General features: G+C 39.8%; 1 protein-coding gene across 2 annotated transcripts in view; it reads right to left on the bottom strand.

Annotated features, from left to right (window-relative positions):
- Nucleotides 1–26931, bottom strand: part of AASDHPPT (aminoadipate-semialdehyde dehydrogenase-phosphopantetheinyl transferase) — a 61972-nt gene that overhangs the window by 10423 nt on the left and 24618 nt on the right. The window lies entirely within an intron of this gene.

The raw sequence follows: 26931 nt of genomic DNA, 5'->3' as shown, positions 1-26931 counted from the left end.
CAGATACCCAATGCGGGGGCGCGTAACCCACTTCTGTGTACAGAATCACTATATAATGATAGACATTAATGGAGTAAACACAAAGTCAAAATTGCAGGAGGCAGCCAGTTCCAAAAACAGATGGTGATCCTGGAATATCTAAAAAAGAAGGGTAAAAGGAACAGGGCGCCACATAGTGTATTACCACAATAAAAAACAATACAAACAATGCTTAAAATGGATAGAGTGTGATAGAAACTTACATAGAATATATTCCTATATTTTCCTCCTGATGAAGTTCTTGTTATTGTATGGACGAAACGCGTTGAGGTTTATTGCACACTGCAGGGTATCAGGGTACTTACGCAGGAGATCCGCTGTGGAGATTCATTGGGACTGATTGTCACCTACCCTGCGGGGAATGCATGCTGTCTAGATGATTACCACCTAAAAGATACCTTTATGTGCATTGTTGTGAACGTTTTTATGTAAGTTTGATACTTACTTTTATCAAATAAATTCTGTTGCATACAGTATTATACTATATTAAAGTAATTTTATCGTTTTCAAATACTCATTGCCCAATCAATTGTATGTGTTTCCAAAGCACAAAGTGATTTATTTTAGCAGATGTAAATAGTCAACAATTCAATACATTATTAGATTATGATACAGTACAGTACAGCCAATACCAAAAGATAAATACATACCGATGCTATCACATGCGCTCGCTGCGCAAACCACGGGACCCGGTGGACAGTATATCTGTTTAGAATACTGTGTCAGAGTTGACTGAGAGCCATGGGGAGTGCTGCGATGATTATATACAGTACAGTGTTACACAGTGAACAATAGAGATGACGTAGATTGTTTCTATAGGTCCAGACGTTGGGTGGGTCCAGGGTAAACAGGTCATAGGCTAATTCAATCTAAGGAATCCAAAGGTGGGGGTCGTCTCTCCAGGGGGTCTGCTCCTTTCATAGCCAGCATCATACAAAGGATTATTCCCTAATATCAATAACTAAAGTATGCAATGTGCGATCTCTTCGCCGACTGCACCAGACAGCTGCTGATGAATAGGGGATCAATATGATATCAGGCATGACACCTTTCCTATAACCTAAACATTTAGTAACACTAAAATGTACATATAATCATATTATATAAACTAATAATAAATCAAATACTTTCTGCTCATAAATTACAGTGTAACGGTACCAATATGAATACGAATTATATAGATAACTAAATGTTGTAATGCAAGTGTGTGCGTGCATATTTTACCATGCGATCGCACCACGCCACGTGTTACGTAGCGTACGGATCGCAATTACACGGCAAAACAATATTAAACCAATATACTTTCGTTCATCCAATTATACGACTTCGACAACTATTTTAGTTTTCTCTACTTTATTGCGCCACGGAGATTCAAGTGGTCTTCCAGTGATTCCCCTTATTATCGAGGATTTGGAGACAAACAAAATCACTGGAAACCACAGCAGTTTTATGGATATGCCTGACAAGTTTTTTATCTGGTACGCTTAATATTTACTAGTGGTGATCACACCTGGGATATCAGTGTGTTTGCACAAGTGTCTTTTCTGATCACTATTTGAAAATCACAATATATCTTTATTATATCTCCAATGTGCCTCCATTTCTATCACACTCTATCCATTTTAAGCATTGTTTGTATTGTTTTTTTTATTGTGGTAATACACTATGTGGCGCCCTGTTCCTTTTACCCTTCTTTTTCATTTTCATTTTTCATACATCATACATTAATACATACACAGACACATAGTCCAAAAAACAGATGCTGGTGCACATTTTAAGCACTAAGACCCTATTTGTACAAGTGATATAAGTTCTATAATATAACTTCTAGAGTAAAGAGAAAGATCTTAGTGTACTATGGGACTTACACATCATGTGTGTGTGTGTATATACATATATATATCTAAAGAGATATATCTATATTTCTATCTACTTAATATAATGACTGTCTGTAGGTAACAGTGAAGCATGGTGGAGGTTCCTTGCAAGTTTGGGCTGCATTTCAGCAAATGGAGTTGGGGATTTGGTCAGGACTAATGGTGTCCTCAATGCTGAGAAATACAGGCAGGTACTTATCCATCATGCAATACCATCAGGGAGGCATCTGATTGGTTCCAAATGTATTCTACAGCAAGATAAGGAACCTAAGTATACAGCCAATGTCACTAAGAACTATCTTCATCGTAATAAAGAACAAGGAGTCCTGAAAATGATGATATGGCCCCCAGAGCCCTGATCTCAACATCATCGAGTCTGTCTGGGAAGAATTGATGTTGTTTTGAAGGCAAAGGGTGCTCACACCAAATACTGATTTGATTTAGATTTCTATTGTTCATTCACTTTGCATTTTGTTAATTGATAAAAATAAACTATTGACACTTCTATTTTTGAAAGAATTGTTACTTTGCAGCATTTTTTCCACACCTGCCTAAAACTTTTCCACAGTAATTTATATGTATATATATTTATATATATATCTACTATATAAAAGCCTAGTGGCGTGTGTCTGTGTGTGAAAAAAACCCAAAAAACAACAAGCTGCAGCGCCACCTGCTGGGCGGAGTTATACACTGACCTACTAAATTCTTAGTGTGTGTGGGAAAAAAACCTCAGAAAGGGCTGATATTTGGTATACTAAGATGTTTTTAATTTGTTAATTTAATTTGTTAATTGTTAAAAGTGTTTATAAAGATTTAAAAAATATATATATATATTTCTTGAAGGAGAAGTGACAGTTGGGAGTGGTTGGTGGTTGCCGGGGTTGACAGTGGGGAGTGGTTGGTGGTTGCCGGGGGCGACAGAGCGAGAGGAGTGTGATACTCAGGACCGCTGAGAGAGATCCCTGTGTCTGGATAGACATCTGGATAGATGTGGCGATAAAGATGAAGGGTGAGGTGATGGAGAAAAATGATGAGGTGGTGACATGTGGACAAAACCACGTTAAAAAAGGGCGCTTGCGTCGGGAAGTTACGCTCTTCCCCTGAGGAGACCTGGGCTAGCCCCAAATGCATGACAAGAACCTTTTTAACACGTTAAGTAGCTTGATTTGACTAGAATGCATGAGTATCATGCACGGGTTAACTTGTATATATGTATATATATATATATATATATATATATATATATATATATACATATATATATATATATATATATACATATATATATATATATATATACATATATATACATATATATACATATATATATATATGTTACTTTATTTTTTTAAATGTTACATAAGAAAACGTCAAGGATCTGTATGCTAAAACATAAATTATCGTTTGTACTTAAGTCTTCATTACTGTGCCAAAGTGCACTGGCGGGTACCAGCTTTCTCTTGCAGTATCAGTTTACATACTGTGGACAGTGGTATTTGGCAGGCAGCATCAGCAGGAAAAATAGGTGACTGATGTTATTTGTACTTACTTACCTTCTCAGAAAATATAATCATATTTGTTTATGAAACCATACTGACACTGTGTTCTCAAATGACAGTATTTTCTGCTATAGATTTCAGAATCCTTTCAAGTAATTTACCTACAACTGAAGTTAGCCTCACAGGTCTATAATTTCCTGGTTCCAATGTTGTTCCATTTTAAAAATTGGCACCAGAACTGCTTTCCCCCAATCTTGTCACTAGGGAGTTTATAAATATAAGAAAGAGAAGTCCGTTGCTCTCTAGCGATTAGATGAAAATGAAACTGTGCAATTGTTTATTACTGGTATTAAAACCTAATTTGAAATGGACATCCCCTATTATCATAACACTTGTATACAAAATGTATTTTTAATCACATTTATTAACTATATGTAACAAATAAAAATGATGAAATATATGTAACTTTTCCCTAAACAGAGCAAGCACCACTAGCCAGCCACTGTGATTGGCCAAATGCTACAATGAAGGACTGATATACGTCATGCCTATCATCCTATTGGAACTGTTTCTGGTGAACTGTCATTGAAAGATAGAACAGACACCCTTTATACATTGTGCCGGGACACTTTAATAAGGGAGCATGCGTCTTGGACCCCACCATTACATTAAACCTAGTAATGAAACCTGGATAGGAACACAACTAAAATAACTTCTATGTCAGCCCTTGCAACCTCAGAAGAAGAGAGACCCCTAACTTCAAAGAGGGGTGTCTACACACTCAAGTGACCAAGGTAAAACAAAACAATAAATACTATTATATATTAATATAAATATGTACACTACCTTAACATATAATCTAGGGATGAGCGCACTCGGATTTATGAAATCCGAGCCCACCCGAACGTTGCGGATCCGAGTCGGATCCGAGACAGATCCGGGTATTGGCGCCAAATTCAAATGTGAAACTGAGGCTCTGACTCATAATCCCGTTGTCGGATCTCGCGATACTCGGATCCTATAAATTCCCCGCTAGTCGCCGCCATCTTCACTCGGGCATTGATCAGGGTAGAGGGAGGGTGTCTTAGGTGGTCCTCTGTCCTGGTAGATCTCGTGCTGTGCTGTTTAGTTCTGTGCTGTGCTGTTTAGTTCTGTGCTGTGTTCTGCAGTATCAGTCCAGTGGTGCTGTGTCCTGTGCTCTGTGCTTCTAAGGGCATAGTTATTTCCCCAATATTCCCCTGTGTTTAAAAAAAAAAAAAAAAAGTTTTTTTAAAAAATACCAAAAACTACTTTAATTTTTTTTAATTACCACAAAATTTGCACAACCAATCCTGCAGTATAAGCCCATTGGTACTGCAATATTACCAAGTTCACACATTCAGCAGTAAAAGTCCAGTGGTACTGCAATATTACAAAGTTTACACATTCTGCAGTATCAGTCCAGTGGTGCTGTGTCCTGTGCTCTGTCCTGCTGAGGTCCGTAGTGCTGCTGGGTCCTGTGCCGTGTCCTGTTCAGTCCAGTGGTGCTGTGTCCTGTGCTCTGTGCTTCTAAGGGCATAGTTATTTCCCCATTATTCCCAAGTTTTTAAAAAATAAAAAAAAGTAAAAAAAAATTAAAAATTAAAAAAATAAATAAATAAATATAATAATTATAACCAAATTTGCAAAACCAATCCAGCAGTATAAGTCCATTGGTACTGCAATATTACCAAGTTCACACATTCTGCAGTATCTTGTGCTACATATAATGGAGACCAAAAATTTGGAGGATAAAGTAGGGAAAGATCAAGACCCACTTCCTCCTAATGCTGAAGCTGCTGCCACTAGTCATGACATAGACGATGAAATGCCATCAACGTCGTCTTCCAAGCCCGATGCCCAATCTCGTAGTACCGGGCATGTAAAATCCAAAAAGCCCAAGTTAAGAAAAAGTAGCAAAAAGAGAAACTTAAAATCATCTGAGGAGAAACGTAAAGTTGCCAATATGCCATTTACGACACGGAGTGGCAAGGAACGGCTTAGGCCCTGGCCCGTGTTCATGACTAGTGGTTCAGCTTCACCCACGGATCTTAGCCCTCCTCCTCCTCCCCCCCCCTACAAAAAATTGAAGAGAGTTATGCTGTCAGCAACAAAACAGCAAACAACTCTGCCTTCTAAAGAGAAATTATCACAAATCCACAAGGCGAGTCCAAGGATGTTGGTGGTTGTCAAGCCTGACCTTCCCATCACTGTACGGAAAGAGGTGGCTCGGGAGGAGGCTATTGATGATGTAGCTGGCGCTGTGGAGGAACTTGATGATGAGGATGGTGATGTGGTTATTGTAAATGAGGCACCAGGGGGGGAAACAGCTGATGTCCATGGGATGAAAAAGCCCATCGTCATGCCTGGTCAGAAGACCAAAAAATGCACCTCTTCGGTCTGGAGTTATTTTTATCCAAATCCAGACAACCAATGTATGGCCATATGTAGCTTATGTAAAGCTCAAATAAGCAGGGGTAAGGATCTTGCCCACCTAGGAACATCCTCCCTTATACGTCACCTGAATAACCTTCATAGTTCAGTGGTTAGTTCAGGAACTGGGGCTAGGACCCTCATCGGTACAGGGACACCTAAATCCCGTGGTCCAGTTGGATACACACCAGCAACACCCTCCTCGTCAACTTCCTCCACAATCTCCATCAGATTCAGTCCTGCAGCCCAAGTCAGCAGCCAGACTGAGTCCTCCTCAATACGGGATTCATCCGAGGAATCCTGCAGCGGTACGCCTACTACTGCCACTGCTGCTGTTGCTGCTGTTAGTCGGTCATCTTCCCAGAGGGGAAGTCGTAAGACCGCTAAGTCTTTCACAAAACAATTGACCGTCCAACAGTCGTTTGCCATGACCACAAAATACGATAGTAGTCACCCTATTGCAAAGCGTATAACTGCGGCTGTAACTGCAATGTTGGTGTTAGACGTGCGCCCGGTGTCCGCCATCAGTGGAGTGGGATTTAGAGGGTTGATGGAGGTATTGTGTCCCCGGTACCAAATCCCCTCGAGATTCCACTTCACTAGGCAGGCGATACCAAAAATGTACAGAGAAATACGATCAAGTGTCCTCAGTGCTCTTAAAAATGCGGTTGTACCCACTGTCCACTTAACCACGGACATGTGGACAAGTGGTTCTGGGCAAACAAAGGACTATATGACTGTGACAGCCCACTGGGTAGATGCATCCCCTTCCGCAGCAACAGCAATAGCTGCATCAGTAGCAGCATCTACAAAATGGCTGCTCATGCAAAGGCAGGCAACATTGTGTATTACAGGCTTTAATAAGAGGCACAACGCTGACAACATATTAGAGAAAATGAGGGAAATTATCTCCCAGTGGCTTACCCCACTTAGACTCTCATGGGGATTTGTGGTGTCAGACAATGCCAGTAACATTGTGCGGGCATTAAATATGGGCAATTTCCAGCACGTCCCATGTTTTGCCCACACCATTAATTTGGTGGTGCAGCATTACCTCAAGAGTGACAGGGGTGTGCAGGAGATGCTTGCGGTGGCGCGCAAAATTGCTGGACACTTTCGGCATTCAGCCAGTGCCTACCGCAGACTAGAGGCACATCAAAAAAGCATGAACCTGCCCTGCCATCACCTCAAACAAGAGGTTGTGACGCGCTGGAACTCCACCCTCTATATGCTGCAGAGGATGGAGGAGCAGCAAAAGGCCATTCAGGCCTACACAGCTACCTACGACATAGGCAAAGGAGTGGGGATGCGCCTCAGTCAAGCGCAGTGGAGACTGATTTCCGTGTTGTGCAAGGTTCTGCAGTCATTTGAACTTGCCACACGAGAAGTCAGTTCCGACACTGCCAGCTTGAGTCAGGTCATTTACCTGATCAGGCTGTTGCAGAAGCAGCTGGAGAAAGTGAGGGAGGAGCTGGTAAGCCATTGCGATTACACCAAGCATGTAGCTCTTGTGGATGTAGCCCTTCGTACGCTTTGCCAGGATCCGAGGGTGGTCACTCTTTTAAAGTCAGAGGAATACATTCTGGCCACCGTGCTCGATCCTCGGTTTAAAGCGTATGTTGTGTCTCTGTTTCCGGCGGACACAAGTCTACAGCGGTGCAAAGACCTGCTGGTCAGGAGATTGTCCTCTGAAGAGGACCGTGACATGCCAACAGCTCCACCCTCATTTTCTTCCACATCTATGGCTGCGAGGAAAAAGCTCAGTTTTCCCAAAAGAGGCACTGGCGGGGATGCTGATAACATCTGGTCCGGACTGAAGGACCTGCCAACCATTGCAGACATGTCTACTCTCGCTGCATTGGATGCTGTCACAATAGAAAAAATTGTGGATGATTACTTTGCTGACACCATCCAAGTAGACATGTCAGACAGTCCATATTGTTACTGGCAGGAAAAAAAGGCAGTTTGGAAGCCCCTGTACAAACTGGCTCTATTTTACCTGAGTTGTCCCCCCTCCAGTGTGTACTCGGAAAGAGTTTTTAGTGCAGCGGGGAACCTGGTCAGTGAGCGGCGAAGGAGGTTGCTTCCTCACAACGTTGAAAAAATGATGTTTATAAAAATGAATAATCAATTCCTCAATGAAGTACAGCACTGCCCACCAGATACTACAGAGGGACCTGTGGTTGTGGAGTCCAGCGGGGACGAATTGATAATGTGTGATGAGGAGGAAGTACACACTGTAGGGGGAGAGGAATCAGAGGTTGAGGATGAGGACGACATCTTGCCTCAGTAGAGCCTGTTTAGTCTGTACAGGGAGAGATGAATAGCTTTTTTGGTGTGGGGGCCCAAACAAACCAATCATTTCAGCCAAAGTTGTTTGGTAGGCCCTGTCACTGAAATGATTGGTTTGTTAAAGTGTGCATGTCCTATTTCAACAACATAAGGGTGGGTGTGAGGGCCCAAGGACAATTCCATCTTGGAACTTTTTTTTTGGCATTATATGACCAATCAACAGTCGTTTGCCATGTTCAAAAAGTAAAACCAAATTTTAAAAAATTCAAGAAATTAAACCAAAAGTAAAATGCCGTGTCATAATTTAAAACAAGAGTTTTTGACGTGCTCTAAAACTACTGTATTGTTGTTTATATTTTATAAACACTACACTTGAAAGCTTGAGTCTTTCAATAAAAAAGTAACTGTCCATTGCACGAATATTTGCAACAGGGACAATTTTAGGGTTAAGAAAGCCAACTAATAACACTTCGACGCTGTCTGTCTTTATAAACACTACACTTGGAAGTTGGAGGAGGTATTGTGGCCCCGGCACCAAATTTACTACCGGGGCCACTCCACTGTGCAGTCCATATTTAGGTGTATCAGATATTAAACAACGGTGACAGTTGATGCCCAATTTTTTAATTATATTGTGGCCTCGGTACCAAATTGTGTACCGGGGCCACCACACTACGCAGTCCAGATACTTGTTTGGTGGAATTCAGACCAGTTGAGGGTTTTATTATTATATTGTGGGGACCACTCTATCTATACCACACTACAACTCTATACCACTCTATTTCATACTTTAATTCTATTTAATACTTTAATTCTATTTCATACTTTAATTCTATTTAATACTTTAATTCTATTTCATACTTTAATTCTATTTAATACTTTAATTCTATTACTAATTACCATAAAGTGGAACTGCCGCTTCTATTTAATACTTTAATTCTATTTCATACTTTAATTCTATTTAATACTTTAATTCTATTTCATACTTTAATTCTATTTAATACTTTAATTCTATTTCATACTTTAATTCTATTTAATACTTTAATTCTATTACTAATTACCATAAAGAGGAACTGCCGCTTCTATTTAATACTTTAATTCTATTAGTAGTTACCATAAAGAGGAACAAAATAAACCAATTTTACCAAAAGTATAATATGACTTAGACTTACAAACACTACACTTGAAAGATGGTGCCTTTAAATGAAAAAGTCAGTCTTCATTGCACGACTATGTGCAACAGGGACAGTTTTTTAGTTTACAAAGTCAACCAATAACACTTGGACCATGTCTGTCTTTAACATACTTGATGGGATCTCAATGACGAATTGTCTGTACCATGTTTGGAGGAGGTATTGTGGCCCCGGTATCAAATTGGGTACCGGGGCCACCCCACTACGCAGTCCAGATACTTGTTTGGTGGAATTCTGACACGTGGAGGGTGTATTTATTTTATTGTGGCCCCGGTATCAAATTGGGTACCGGGGCCACCCCACTACGCAGTCCAGATACTTGTTTGGTGGAATTCTGACACGTGGAGGGTGTATTTATTTTATTGTGGCCCCGGTATCAAATTGGGTACCGGGGCCACCCCACTACGCAGTCCAGATACTTGTTTGGTGGAATTCTGACACGTGGAGGGTGTATTTATTTTATTGTGGCCCCGGTATCAAATTGGGTACCGGGGCCACCCCACTACGCAGTCCAGATACTTGTTTGGTGGAATTCTGACACGTGGAGGGTGTATTTATTTTATTGTGGCCCCGGTATCAAATTGGGTACCGGGGCCACCCCACTACGCAGTCCAGATACTTGTTTGGTGGAATTCTGACACGTGGAGGGTGTATTTTTTTTATTGTGGCCCCGGTATCAAATTGGGTACCGGGGCCACCCCACTACGCAGTCCAGATACTTGTTTGGTGGAATTCTGACACGTGGAGGGTTTTTTAATTATATTGTGGCCTCGGTACCAAATTGTGTACCGGGGCCACCACACTACGCAGTCAAGATAGATAGATGCGTATCATAGATAAAGTACATTCAGTGGTGTGGGGCAAATTGAAAAATATTCAAAATGCACTGACATTATCAAAAACAAGAGGTTGTCACACGCTAAAACTCCAACATGTATATGATGGAGAGGATGGAGGAGCAGCCGTATGTGTAGTGTAATGCAGACCTGTTGAAGGTTTTTTATATATTTTATTGTGGTGCCCAGTGCCCACTCCTCTAGGCAGTCCAGGTACATTTATTGGTGCGATTCATAAAAGTTCAGGGTTTTTAATATATTGTGGTGACCCACTCCTCTACGCAGTCCAGGTACATTTATTGGTGCGAATCAAACAAGTTGATGGTTTTCTTATTATATATATTGTGGTGACCCACTCCTCTAGGCAGTCCAGGTACATTTATTGGTGCGATTCATAAAAGTTCAGGGTTTTTAATATATTGTGGTGACCCACTCCTCTACGCAGTCCAGGTACATTTATTGGTGCGAATCAAACAAGTTGATGGTTTTCTTATTATATATATTGTGGTGACCCACTCCTCTACGCAGTCCAGGTACATTTATTGGTGCGATTCATAAAAGTTCAGGGTTTTTAATATATTGTGGTGACCCACTCCTCTACGCAGTCCAGGTACATTTATTGGTGCGAATCAAACAAGTTGATGGTTTTCTTATTATATATATTGTGGTGACCCACTCCTCTACGCAGTCCAGGTACATTTATTGGTGCGATTCATAAAAGTTCAGGGTTTTTAATATATTGTGGTGACCCACTCCTCTACGCAGTCCAGGTACATTTATTGGTGCGAATCAAACAAGTTGATGGTTTTCTTATTATATATATTGTAATGACCCACTCCTCTACGCAGTCCAGGTACATTTATTGGTGCGATTCATAAAAGTTCAGGGTTTTTAATATATTGTGGTGACCCACTCCTCTACGCAGTCCAGGTACATTTATTGGTGCGAATCAAACAAGTTGATGGTTTTCTTGTTATATATATTGTGGTGACCCACTCCTCTACGCAGTCCAGGTACATTTATTGGTGCGATTCATAAAAGTTCAGGGTTTTTAATATATTGTGGTGACCCACTCCTCTACGCAGTCCAGGTACATTTATTGGTGCGATTCATAAAAGTTCAGGGTTTTTAATATATATTGTGGTGACCCACTCCTCTACGCAGTCCAGGTACATTTATTGGTGCGATTCATAAAAGTTCAGGGTTTTTAATATATTGTGGTGACCCACTCCTCTACGCAGTCCAGGTACATTTATTGGTGCGATTCATAAAAGTTCAGGGTTTTTAATATATATTGTGGTGACCCACTCCTCTACGCAGTCCAGGTACATTTATTGGTGCGAATCATAAAAGTTCAGGGTTTTTAATATATATTGTGGTGACCCACTCCTCTACGCAGTCCAGAAAGATACCTTGTTGCAACGTTTTGGACTAATAACTATATTGTGAGGTGTTCAGAATACACTGTAAATTAGTGGAAATGCTTGTTATTGAATGTTATTGAGGTTAATAATAGCCTAGGAGTGAAAATAAGCCCAAAAACTTGATTTTTAAACTTTTTATGTTTTTTTCAAAAAAAATCCGAATCCAAAACCTTAAATCCGAACCGAGACCTTTCGTCAAGTGTTTTGCGAGACAAATCCGAACCCCAAAAATAACGAAAATCCGGATCCAAAACACAAAACACGAGACCTCAAAAGTCGCCGGTGCACATCCCTAATATAATCCAATTATTAACCAGAAACCTAACAGTAGCCTAAATCCCAATCCATGCGTCTCAATCTCTAAAACATCCGAGTCCTAAAACTCACAGATGTAATCCAACAAAATCTATGAATATAAGAATCCCGCTAATTGTGCACCTCGTACCAATGTAAATGTAAAGCAAGAACATAGTGCTTGGTTTATTTGTACAATATAATGTCTTAATAAAACGTGATATACTCTACATTTACAATAGAGTTGCAAGTTACCCCCCACCCCCTTTGTTTTGCACCCACTACAATTAAAGCCTTAAAGTGAAGTTTTAATGACATGTACATTCATCCAATAAAACAGAGGCTGAGAGGACGACTGTTAAGCTACTAAACAGAAACATTAGGGTAGGAACAAGCAGCAGTTGTTATAGTTAAAAATATAAAATGGATATTTTTACTGAATAAATGTGAAGCACATTTGCTAAATATGTACATCTTTCTTTATAGCTCGGAAGCTTGTCGGATTATTTTTTTTTCACGCACCTTGCTGCAGATTTATCTTATTAGTGGGATCAATAGTTCATTTTGCAGCAAATCAATAATTCAAGATGACTATAATGATAGTAGGATTACTAAGAAATGCCTTATACAATGTGCCAGCTAATGAACTAAGTAGAAAATCTACTTGTATAGGTTAATTTGTTATAGGCTATAAACAATGTGTATGCAAAACCGACTTTATACAAAATCAACAAATCGATATATCTAACCTCCAACTCATTTTCCATTTATTTATAGAAGTTCTGCATAGGACGCCTGCTAGAATCCTAGATCATCAATAACATAAGTAATGATAATGTATGAAGTTCTACACCAAACTGAACATTCCAAAACCATCGAACAGTATGCACGAGTAGATATGTTGGTGCACACTTAACCTGTATACATAAATATTGCATTTTATTTGAAAGAAGCATTTATCAGCCTTAAAAAAATACTAATATAATTTATAAAAATAGTTAATTTCAGTTATTGCAAATAACAATTTGCACAGCATACTATAATCATATTTTGAGGACTGTACAGTCAAGTCCATAAATATTGGGACATTGACACAATTCTCATATTTTGGGCTCTATACACCACCACAATGGATTTGAAATGAAACTAACAAGATGTGCTTTAACTGCAGACTTTCAGCTTTAATTTGAGGGAATTTTCATCCAAATCAGGTGAACAGTGTAGGAATTACAACGGTTTCTATATGTGCCTCCCACTTTTTAAGGGACCAAAAGTAATGGGACAAACTAAACAATCCTACATCAAACTTTCACTTTTTAATACTTTGTTGCAAATCCTTTGCAGTCAATTACAGCCTGAAGTCTGGAACGCATAGACATCACCAGACGCTAGATTTCATCCCTGGTGATGCTCTGCCAGGCCTCTACTGCAAATGTCTTCAGTTCCTGCTTGTTCTTGGGGCATTTTCCCTTCAGTTTTGTCTTCATCAAGTGAAATGCATGCTTAATCGGATTCAGGTCAGGTGATTGACTTGGCCACTGCATAACATTCCACTTGTTAGCCTTAAAAAACTCTTTGGTTGCTTTTGCAGTATGTTTCGGGTCATTGTCCATCTGCACTGTGGAGCACCGTCCAATGAGTTCTGAAGCATTTGACTGAATATGAGCAGATAATATTGCCCGAAACACTTCAGAATTCATCCTGCTGCTTTTGCCAGCAGTCACATCATCAATAAATACAAGGAACCAGTTCCATTGGCAGCCATACATGCCCACGCCATGACACTACCATCACCATGCTTCACTGATGAGTTGGTATGTTTTGGATCATGAGCAGTTCCTTTCCTTCTCTATATTCTTCTCTTCCCATGACTCTGGTACAAGTTGATCTTTGTCTCATCTGTCCATAGGATGTTGTTCCAGAACTGTAATGGCTTTTTTAGATGTTGTTTGCCAAACTCTAATCTGGTCTTCCTGTTTTTGTGGCTCACAAATGGTTTACATCTTGTTGTGAACCCTCTATATTCACTCTTGTGAAGTCTTCTCTTGATTGTTGACTTTGACACATATACACCTACCTCCTGGAGAGTGTTCTTGATTTGGCCAACTGTTGTGAAGCGGTTTTTCTTCACCAGGGAAAAAATTCTTCTGTCATCCACCACAGTTGTTTTCTGTGGTCTTCTGGTTTTGCTGAGCTCACAGGTGCGTTCTTTCGTTTTAAGAATGTTCCAAACAGTTGATTTGGCCACACCTAATGTTTTTGCTATCTCTCTGATGGGTTTGTTTTAATTTTTCAGCCTAATGATGGCTTGCTTCACTGATAGTGACAGCTCTTTGGATCTCATATTAAGAGTCGACAGCAACAGATTCCAAATGCAAATGTCACACCTAGAATCAACTCCAGACCTTTTAACTGCTTAATTGACGATGAAATTATGAGGAAATAGCCCACACATGTCCATGAAATAGCTTTTGAGTCAATTGTCCCATTACTTTTGGTCCCTTAAAAAGTGTGAGGCACATATAGAAACCGTTGTAATTCCTACACCGTTCACCTGATTTGGATGTAAATTCCCTCAAATTAAAGCTGAAAGTCTGCAGTTAAAGCACATATTGTTAGTTTCATTTCAAATCCATTGTGGTGATGTATAGAGCCCAAAATATGAGAATTGTGTCGATGTCCCAATATTTATGGACTTGACTGTATTCTTGAGCAATTATATATATAAATTCCAGTAAATGAACTAGAGCGCTCCAAATGTAAGGAGCCAGCCAAATACAGTTTATATATTATTTATAATGACCAGCACATTTAACCAATAAATAGCAGACAAAAAATACCCAGGAAAGACCAGCATACTAAATGCTTTAATGCATTTGGGCACTAATGGGATCTCCTCTACTGCTCCGCTCTCATTTCTCACTTCAAAAACTGAGTTACACAAGAACCACCAACTAAATCGGGTGCCATATGCGCACATATGCTCACCACCAGAAGCAGGCACACAACTGGGTTCTGGGCTGAATAGTTGAGTATTTCAGTTATTTCAAGTATATTAAATTATTCTATTTAGCTCTATGTCCCCTCACCAGAGCAGGTCTTAATGCCAGAAAATAGGTGCGGTTCTAACTAAACAAGCCTCCAATGACTAACAGGCTTTGCAGATATGCACTGTGTGCATTGGTTGATTCATACACAGGGATGGGCCAGTCATGTCGCAGCAACTCAAATGTCTGCAGAAAAAGCTTTAGCCAGTATCACATTAGGACACTGCCCTAATAATGTGGGTGGAGCTGTCTCTAATGGAGTCATTGTAACACAGTTCATGAAGTTGACAAAAAAAAAGACACTAGTCCATCAAGTTTAACCTATTTTGGATCTTCCGAGATCCCTCTCTTATATTTGAATTGATCCAGATGAAGTAACCACCAATCTGTTTCATTCGGGAAAAATCTTTCCTGACCCAATATTGCAGTCCCATTTCTCCCTGGATCCACTACTATCCTTCAGTTTAATTAACAGTCGTAACCCTGGATACCCTTTTCCACTAAACATTTGTTTAACCCTTTCTTAAACACAGCAATTGAATCAACCGTTACAACCTTCCCTGGCAGTGAATTCCATATCTTGACTGCCCTTACTGTAAAGAACCTCTACCTTTGCTGGTTGTGAAACTTCCTCTCCTCTAACCTTAGGGGGTGACTGCGTATCCTATGTACAATCCTTGGGGTAAAAAGTTCACATGAAAGTTCTCTGTAATGACCTCTAATGTATTGGTACATAGTAATAATTTCACCTCTTAGACGCCGGTTTTTTAAAGTAAACATGCCTAAACTAGCTAACCTTTTCTCATAAGTTAATGACTCCATACCCTTTATCAATTTTGCCACCCATCTCTGAACCTTTTCTAGTTCCAAATTGTCTTTTTTATAGAGTGGTGCCCAGATCTGTACTCCATATTCAAGATGAGGTCTTATCAATGATTTATATAGTGGCAAAATTACAGTCTTCCCTTCCCTTGAACCTTGCAGCTGCTGCTTGACATTGAGCACTATTGCTAAGTCTACTGTCTACGTGCACTTGCAAATCCTTTTCCATTATAGATTTCCCTAAATGTATCCCATTTAATTTATAGATTGCGGGCTTGTTTTTGATCCTTAAGTGCATAACCCAGTGTTTTCCCCAGCGCCTATTTCCCAGGTGCTCCACCTGGCTCTTGAAGCCCAACAGAGTCCTATTATAATAGAATAAACCATTGTTTCTCCTATTAGAACAGACAGAATGTGAGCCTGTGTGTTAGACCACCAGTCCAGGCAAGTGTGGGAAATAATCTCCAACATTTTTCAATATTATTGCAAAGTATTACAAATGCCCCCACCCGGCTTCTTCTTAATGCCACCCAGCTGACAACATTTTCTGGGAAGAACAATGTATCCTTACATTTATTTATGTTAAAGTTCATCTTCCATTTGGCTGCTCAACCCTCTAGTTTATTCAAATCCCTCTGCAGAGAAACTACATCTTGCTCTGATTTTATTATTTTGCAAAGTTTGGTGTCATCTGCAAAAATGGTAACTTTGCTTTCAAAATCATCACCAAGCAACCATCACACAACCACCATTAATAAATATATTTTCTTAGCTGGAAATTTCGATTGTGGGGTTTTATTTGTTCTTTAAAACCCCCCAACAGTTATTTCCAGCATTTTATTTAGCTCACTAATACACAGGCTCACATATATGTTAATGTCATAAGTGTCTTTGCTTGCTTTGTACAGCTGCACTACCCCTTGGGAAACATTTTTCCTAAGGAGGCCCCTAACCCTAGTGGAGCCCTGGGCACTGCAACATACAGTCATTTGTCCAGGGACTCTGCCAGTTCTGAATTACAGAACTATCTTTAAATAGCTGCGCAGGGGTGGGGTGTATGAGTGGGTGGACCAATCGCAAACCACAATCTCTTAATTCCAGCTTTTGATTGGTCCTTACACACACAGTTTTCATACGAAACTGTGAGGGAAACAGAGAAGTCCTGGGAAAAGGAGCTACACAGAACAATGCCCAGGGCTCCAGTTGAGTGGAAGAACCTCTAAAAGAAACATTTAGTTAGCAGAACTAAATACATTCATGCGTTGATAATGAGAGAAGCTGTTGTCGTTTTATTTATGTATGCTAGTTGTTGTTGTGTAGTTCTATTGCCTTACAAACTAGGGAGACTTATAGAGTCAAATATAGCTCATAACAGCTTAAAAGGATGTGTGGGTAACAAGTTTACATACACTGTTAGACAACTTAATATCTGCCATGGTATGAAAACATTAGTATATACATTCCTTAATACGAGAAGATGCCTTTTCATATTGGATTAATTTGTATATAAGTTTAGTGGCCTTTAGATATTAAGTACAGTCAATCACTGCAACCAGCCTTCCTACGTAAGAACCACAGATTTTTGGCAGCACTTTGAACAACACATACATGTCTATATACAAAGTGTGCAGTATATTAATTTCATGTGATGGACATCAGCTGTTAAGCACAATCCAGTCTGAAAGATAAAACAATTTCAAACTCTGCAATTTCACTATAAACAGGCACCAGGGGACGTCCACAAACTGTCAACAAACACAGATTGCAGGCTTCCTGGTTTTTTTTATTTGCGCCCAAGAGAGAAACCTCATTAAAAAAATGTTTTAGTGCAGCCATCCAGTCTCTCTGTGAAATAGAACATACGCGGGGATAAATAAGGATGGCTTCTGCCACATCAAGATACAACGTGTTTACTACAAGGCGCACAAGGCACAGAAAAATCTTTCCACTACAAAGACTGTCACAACAAACAGCCTTATGTCAGGCCCAGAGAGGACACTGCAAATAATGAAAGCAACAGATAGAAAACCTCTGCAGTAAAGAAACGCTGACACCAAAAGTTTACTTGGTTGTGGATTTTCGCTGCAAAACACAAGAGAGTTGAACGCCTCACTACACTGCAGGGGAGAAAATATATTTACCAAATACTGATCCAAAAATGATAGAAATAATTAAGGTTCTTATACATTTAGTTTTACAAAAAAGTTACAAATCAACCACATTATAACAAACCATACTGCAAACTAGACAATTGGCATAAATTTATTTTGAAATGATTGTCCAAATGTCTCTACTTATACATACAGAGATACTATTCAAACTTAGAATCATTCATCACCTAGATTTACTTCCTGTACAAACTTCACAGCCAGGTAATGACCTCATCCAATCAAAATATGTGTTTCCTGATCACCAGACATTACCATACGGTGATAGAACTGAGACGGTAAGCGTTTGCCCAGCATATGGTATGTAAGGAATCCAGATAAGTATGACAGAGGGAGTGGTTTTCCACAAGCCTCTAAGAGAGTTCAGCTGACAGTCTGCAGGAGAAGTCCACATACAAGGTTAAGTCCTTGCCCAGTGGAACTCTTAGGCTGAATACACAGGTGATGGACAGGGTCTAATGAAGCAATTAGACCAAAGGGAGGGGTTTGCTCCATATAAACCTGAACTGTGAATTTGTACAGGACGACCGAAACCAGACAGTGGCCAGTGTCTAGAGAGGATTGTGTATGGTAAGTGTTAGGTTGCCTAGTGTCATCCTGACAGAAGTGTATGTAAGCTTTATTGCGATGGAACAATAAAAGTACAGTTTATACAGCAAGAAATTGTCGTGTATGCATCACCAAAGGGGTGCCTGTGTCATAGCAGTTCTAGTTTAAGGATGATTTTTTTAATTAAATAAGAATTTATTAGCAGTTCGATAGTGCTGGGAACATTCTTTAAAGGGTTTATATAAAAAACAGTGCTGGTGAATCCAATAGCATTAATTTGTTCTCAAGTGAGATGCACACTAATGTATAGCTGAGAAACAAAACAAAAACTATGGCACGGAATTAATGCACTAAAAATTAATTTTTTTCCACGATTCCTTTTCAAACCCAACTAGCTAAGGTCCCTTTTACAAATCTACAATCTATTTGTAGTCAATATATTGCGTGCAGGGGAAAAATAATCAGACATAAATACTGGCCTATCTACTGTCACAGGAGGCCTGGGACTCCCTCTTTATCTAAAACATTTCAAAGTAGCACAGCTTAGTCTAATAATGGCCTGGCCACCAAATTAAAGAAGAGCAAAAATGACAATGTTCCATCCAACTCCAATAAACCAGATTATTTCAGTCAAGATAAAATACATACCAACAATAATACTACCATTACAGATGGTTTCTCGCTCCTAGAAAGCTATGGGACAAACTTAACTCGAAAATCTTACCTGGCCCCTCAACATTCAGCTAACACAGTATTATCCAGTTTAGATCAGGGCTAGAAAAGTGTTGTACGATAAATGGAGAGAAAAAGGACTGTCTCGCTTATCTCAACTTTTTCAGATCAGTCCATACATTATTTTGAAAATTTGATTTGCAAATATTTGTAAAAGTCTTATGTCGGTAAAGCAGACATGTTATACAACTACACTACCTCTGTAACCCAATGTGAAAGCCCATGCACTGAGTCACCAGACCCGAAGGAGCCATTTCATTCCTTTATCACAAATCTGACAATACTAAGTTCCTTATTAACATGACTAGGAACAAGAACTGAATATATCCATTAACTAAAATGACTGGGAAGCATTAAACTCAGAACAGCCAAAAGTTCAATCAATGTAGGCATGAGAAAAGAATCCTATATAATATAGTAAATGGTATCATATACTAAAGCAACACCACAATATCTTTCCCTCAGCTTCTGATAATGTTTGGAGACAACGTTCCTCATTTAGCTAAGCTTACATCAATTTTTGCGACTTCTATATACAAATTTTCATGCTGCAGATGCTTACCAAAATGCTTCTATCTAGACATGTGTACATCTTAGACTAGTGGCCCATCACCTGTCCTAGAGAAACACCTGGAGGAGAGGACAGGGGTGGGCAAGAGTAAGATGAGTACAGGAAGGACGTGTTCATGTAAATGTAGCATGCCCACTGGAGATGCAACCTAACGAGACTTTGACTTATCTCCAGGTTCGTATTTTCGTATGTCTTCCGTGTTCTGGAGACCTGGTGTAAGAATACTTGATGATGATGATGACACCAGCTGCACTTCTGATTGGCTGCTTGCGTACTGACCAATCCAGCTATAAGTTACTAATTATCCTTGTGGCTATATTATATCAGTTGCCACAGTCTATTCTGAATTATTTGTCAGTTCCATTTCGACTACTGCAGTAAAAAAAAGATTGTCATTGGATTTTTAAAAGTGATTAAGAACAGATGTGGGATGTTTGCAAATCATCATTCTCTTGCGAATATATGATACATCATTACATTATATTATGTACGAGTAGGGTAATGCGACCAACACTGTCGAGCCACTATACTATTGGGTTGTAAGTATACGCATTTGTATGTCTGATGCAGGAACGCGGCTGTTTTTTAGTTGGAGGTACAGTATCTGGAAATGTGTGCTACTAAACATACATGAGGGCAATTTCTCTTTTTTGCTACAACATTTGTACACATTCTCAGCAGAGCTTGAGAAATGCCCTGCTACACAAGCCTCAATTCAATTCAAAATTCCTTTTACTTTTTAATAGGGTGACAGTGCCCTCTTTCTCCAGTGAAGGGAAAAGAGACAATAAAATTACATTTTAAAGAAAATGTAAAAGTAAAATAACAGGTAGTCAGCCTGTGGCTCTGAGCTGATGCTGAACTACAAATCCCCCCATGACTTGTTGATGTAGAGCTGCAAGTCATGCCCTGGGAGGTCACTCACTTTTGAAATACTTCCATGGTCCTCATTATAGCCAGTCCTCTAAATTATTGGTAGGCACCCAAAATGAACAATACTATCCTTTCACCTTTGAAACCTTCTGAAGCTCCCCAATTAATTACAATGGACACAAAGTGACCAGAACCACCTTACAGCTATAGATATCCAATCCCACGAGATGTTTCAATTGTGCATGGGAACGTCTTAATGCAGCATGCCATTATACCAGGCGCCGAATTACGTACAGCTAGAACCTCTGGATTTAAATTTTGTTTACTTTATATTTGTTAGAGGGTTTGTGGCAAACATTTAACTACAAAAGTTTTGTAGGGTGAAAAGTTAAAATGTTCACCCTAAGTTTCAGCAATGTAGTTAGTTTAAAATTTATAAATAGCTCTTCAATTCTCAAGAGCACCTACGGGCCACCCCAGTTAGTTGCTACCAACCTTATCAGAACTGGGGCAGACAACTTCCACGTTCCGTAACTTCCTCAGCACAGTGCGTGTAGGTCATGTGGCATATCCAGAGGAAGAGAGAGGGCACTATGCTCTCCCTCCTTCTGCTGTGTGGCCACTTTGAAGGGCCGCACATGTGGCCCTAGACATCTTTTACATTACACTTTACTGACCTACAGTTTTAGAAAATATATAGATTGGTGGAGAAAAAGCACAGTATTGGGTTTTCAATTTTCCATTTCTCATATAGGGGATTGCATGTAAGTATACTTCCCAACTGTCCTGATTTAGGTAGGACAGCCACGATTTCAGGGTCTCTCCCATCAGTCGGCACATTTCTCTCGACTGCTGGGAAGTTGCAAATGATGTCCCCACTCATTATATTGAGCAGGTAGTATGCACACCTTTCGCTGGTGCATCTGGACCAGGACCAATGTCAGGAGATAAGATGTAAGCACTGCTGTGTTTATTGGCTGAGCTGGACGCACATGTTCTGAAGAGCTACATACATATGGGATAATTTACTCAGAACAGGCCAGCTTTTAATAATTTAACTAGTTTTAGCCACTTTATTTAATTTATTTCACATATTGAACAGGAAATTATGACAAAATATATATTTTCGTAAGTTAAGGTAGGATGTGAAATCAGTCAAAATGCCGGAAATAAATAAAAGTGTTTTTTGAATGTTCATTAAGTGCTCAATAACAGAGGCAGACATTATTGCACCCGATTTGACTTTATCCTTGTGGCAGCATTGATTGAATGGTTTGTCAGATGGCTGCTCAGTGTGGCAAAATTCACAAATACTGTTCATGGGGCCACATTTATGAGCATTAATCTTTGTTTCATCAAAGTTATCGACATCAAGAATGGCATTGCATCTTGTTCGCTGACTTTGTAGACGTTGACGCGATATTACCTCTGTCCTGTCCGCTCTTCGATTGTTTTCTCTGTGACGGTCAATTTGCAGAGGAGTCAGATTTGCATGATGATGACAAAAACGTTCACGTTCTCTTTAGTCATCAGTCATAGTTTGTCGTCTGGCTTCATCCCGCTCCAACCTTCATGTTCTTGCTGCTTTTTGCTGTGCAGTTACTCCCAGAGCAGACATTTGCCTTTTAGATGGCATCCAGTTACACTTTGTTGCTTAAGTTAATTAATATATTCCTATTAATTTAACACTAAGTGCAAATGAAATGTCAAGTCAATTTGGAATAGCAAAGGTTGTTATAAATGGTAACTGCCATTCAAGAGTCATTTGCAAACATTTTACAAAACTTGTTTGTGAGTTTTGTGTGTGCATTTATAAAGATGAGGAGCAGCGTTAGTCTTTTATATATATATATATATATATATATATATATATATATATATATATATAGATGTTGTAATAACAGTAAGGTAAATTTGTCCAGAAAAAAAATAATTTGTTTTGTGCAAAATGTATATCGCTGTACTGCACATGCACACCAAACTTACGCATGCATCTGTATCCGTTTCTTTATGCATATCTTTGATTTACCCCTGGAAATGAGAAACATGGGCCGGCTGGTGCACGCAAGCATGAGCCGAGTAGAGTAAGGATGTGTTTGCGTAACTGAGACACAATTAGCCGTAGATGCATCACCAGACGTATCTTGCGCAACGATACACAATGAAGATGATGACTGTCAGCAGCACTAGCTAGTTACTTCTGATTGGCTCATTGAATGTAAACAGGGTAATGCATTTACTGCTGTCAAGCCACTATTGTATTCTATCCTGGTGTATACGTATACATACTTGTTACGCCTGACTTGTGTCTGGTGCAAATGCCATAGTTGTTGAGCTGAACACATCTTGAGGTACATCGACTAAGCTAATTAATAAGTAGGCTTTTTGTGTGCGTTTGTTACCTACCTATCTTCAGAATTTGCAAACAGTTCGAGCCACCTGAGGTGTAAATTATGAACAGATCTCCGGCTGCAAAAGCGCTAATGGTTCATGATTATTTTAGTGGAAAAACACTGAATGAATCATCACAGAAAGACTGCAATATCCTGCTTATGGTTTTTTCTCTTAAGATACACATATGGAAGTGTTAAACTTCCTTGATTTTACAGCTTTTATAGTTTGCAAAATGGAAGGGATATTGCTTAGAGAGATTTGTAAGTATCAGATTGTTAAAAGCTTTTCCAGAAAATCATCTCCTAATGGCAATTGAATTTTTTTTTGCTGTTTTATCTTGAACAAGTTTTTTTACACTCTGCTTTATGGAAAATAATGATCTACTTGTGAACACATATATCATACACCTAGTCCAGTGGTGGAGGTACCATCACTACTCCTACTGTTTTAATTGTAAAACTTTCAAATACCATTCACGTACATCTTCCATACCGCCACTTCTAAATTTTCACTTCATCCACTGATCTAGTCTCATTCTATCAGTTTCATTTTGCACAGTGTATAAATGTGTCACAGGCGAGTCAAATATTAAACAAGATTTAATCTATACATTAATAAATAATCATTACAGCAAAACACATTGCAAAATATTATATCTAACTTCAAGAGATTAAAATGGATTGGCCATTTACATGAAAATGACATATCGTTAAACAGAATATATATATATATATCTGTTGCACAGTTTATGAATTAGCACCATTTGAATGACTTCAAAATTCCTTATAGAAAAGACAGGCAATTTACAAAACTAGCTCCTGCTGTCCAAAACAATGTAGGACAGCCAAGGGATGAATTAAAGCATGAGCTGTCATCTATTGGTCAAAGGAACACAGAAGTGTAGGATAAAGCTAGAGTGTAACAGTAATTGTGTTCACTGACTCAATTAACATGAATGCAGAGATTTTACATGGGCTACTATCCCTCCTTTTATATAAAGGCTCTTTTACCAATTCAGGCTGACATACTTGTCTGTCCATAAAGGTCAGCTTGGACATTTTATTCTTACTATAATCCAGCCTCAGCAGTTAGGGTTAAGAGATATAATCTTTTGCCACTGGGGTCTAGCACCAACTCAGATCCGAATTCGGCTCCAGGAGATATGGAGAGATTTGGAGCAGCCTGGAAGTTTCAGCAGTCGGAGCTCATGAAGATCCCTGCCAGACCTATTGGTAGGGCAACCTGCTCTGCCGCTCTCCGGTACTCAGACTCAGGTCCTAAGGTGCAGCAGTTTAACATGTACCAACTAGACCACAAAATGTTGCTTGTTTACTGGGTGCAGTCCAGAGAGAGGATAGAAATAAAAAACTCTTCCAAATTATGTGGGCCCAGGAATGAGGGGACCCAGTCACAGTTGTATAAAGGTGGTGGACAAAAGCAGAAAGTGGACATGCACATAACATTAACATAGGTGCAGTCATGAATATATGTATGCATTTTCAAAACTGCTCATGTTATAATTTTAAAAGTTCTATTAAACGAAGACCTACATTTAAAATCTGAGGGCACAAGAGGCAAGTTCCCTTTTTATTCTTCAAGCGGAACAGCATAGACAATTACAATCAGTAGCAGGTAGTTATGCTTTATAAGTATTCCAGCCCTGTAACGCAACTAAAATTTCAAAAGCAAATAAACTAATGTTAAAAAATATGCATATAGATGTATATATAGATGTATATATATAATGCAACTCAGCACACATATAAAAATTGTGCAGTTACAATGAATTTAAAATCATAATAAAAGTAACTGCCTACTGAGCATCCTTAAGCTTGGTTTACCTTCAATCAGATACTACAGCTGTCCCACCGCCTAGGAAACATTTTTCTTAGAGTGTCCCCTGTCTATAGCTGGAGCCCTGTTGGCTGGTCCAATCAGTTATTGTTCCCAGGGCTTCCCAGTTTCTCTCACTGCACCAGCCAAAAACCGGTAGGGGCGCGGGGAGGATAGGCTCAGCAGAATTATCCCCTCACACCCCCTTCTGCGGGTATTTAGAGATGGCTAGCAAAATTAGTTTGCAGTTCCTGTATTAGCTCCAGCTAAGAGAAGGGGCCGTCTAAGAAAAATGTTTCCTAGGTGGTAATGCAGCTTAAGGGCTGCAGACAAAGTTACTCATCCAATATCCACTTACAAGCTTCTTTACCTTAGTGGAGGCCCTGGGAACTGAACACTGAAACAGTTTTTACTGGGGCTCCTTAGCTTCTATAGTATAGCACCAGAAAAAGATTAATATTCACCATTTTAAAATGGCCACTGAAATGGGTGAGTGAGAAGACCATTCCATCCAGCACAGCCTGGGCTATAAAACCAATGACGGAGCCCCAGGACAGATGGCTGTATGGAGCAACACCCGGGTGGATAGGGTGATTTGTCTATGTTCCCAGGAATGCAGTTTTAAACGATGAAATTGAAAAGTGTATTATTTTTTCTGTAGTAAAACTATTTTTATTTAAATGTTGTTTATATTGAAATGCAAAAACTATTTGTGCTACACCAAGTATTAAGTAAAATAATAATAAAAAAAAAAGTTAATCTATCCATACATACAGGGTATGCATAACACGCTAAGCACAGGCTGCTGTCCAATTAACATCCAAATTCATGCACTGACCAGAGCAGGGATCTATCACGCCTTACCCGTCCTTGTTCCAGCGCTGTCTCGCTCGCGCCGCTGTTCGGCACTTCCGGGTGTCGGCTCACGTGATGGCAGCTTGGGGCGGGTTTTTCAAACTTGCCTGGTTAAACAGCCCTCTGACACTCGTTCAGTGGCAGAGCAACTTTGTTTCCAGCTCCTGACCCCTGGTTTTGATCCCAGTGTCTTGCCTAGTCTCTTCCCTTTGGAATTGCTCCCGATTGCTCTCTGTGTATCGAACCTCTGCCTGCTGACCACGCTTCTGCTTGTCCATTGTGCACCTACTGGCCTGCTGACCACGCACCTATTGGTCCCCGGTGTACTTCTCTGTCCAGTTCCAATCTCCGCAGTACAACTCCCTGGGGCATCCTAGAGAACCACGACTTGCGAGTTCCTGGCAGCAAAGTCCATACTGCTTTGCGGCGGTTCTTGGTGAATACTGAGGAACCCTTTAGACTCCACACCTCTAGACCTGCCAGTGTCAATCAGGGTTAATACCTGGATCCTTACCTTACTGGATCGTAACAGTTTGCTATGACCCAGATGGACCCTGCAGAGAATCCCTAGGGATTATCTTGAACATCTGGTTGGAAGAGTGGAAAAACAGGAGGTTAACCAACAGCAGCTGCTGAAATTTCTTCAAGGTCGTATTGACACGCTTCAGAATACCCATGCAGCATCTGGTTCGACTGCTTCTGCTCCTGAACTAGTGTCTACCATATCTCCAGCAGCTAGTTCTCAATTGCGCATACCCAATCCTCCCAAGTTTGATGGGGATCCCAAGCTTTGCAGGGGATTTTTGAACCAATGTGCTATTAAATTTGAGCTTCTCCCTGGAAATTTCCCTTCGGAAAAAGCTAATGTTGCCTATATTATATCCCTCCTTTCAGGACAAGCTCTCGTCTGGGCATCTTCTCTGTGGGAAAACAATGATCGTTTGCTTCACAACTACACTGAATTTTTGTCTACCTTTAAGAAAATTATTGATGAGCCTGGAAGAATCTCCAACGCTGCCACCGGAATTCAATGTTTGCGTCAGGGTTCTCAGTTGGTCGGCCAATACTCTGTTCAATTCAGAACTATGGCCTCTGAGCGCCACTGGAACATCGAAGCCTTAGTAGCAACTTTCTGGCAGGGCTTGTCAGATCGAATAAAGGATGAATTGGCTTCACGAG

This window comes from Mixophyes fleayi, chromosome 2 (genome assembly GCF_038048845.1).
Source record: "Mixophyes fleayi isolate aMixFle1 chromosome 2, aMixFle1.hap1, whole genome shotgun sequence".
Taxonomy (NCBI): Eukaryota; Metazoa; Chordata; class Amphibia; order Anura; family Limnodynastidae; genus Mixophyes; species Mixophyes fleayi.
This window is presented reverse-complemented; position numbering and strand designations above follow the sequence as displayed.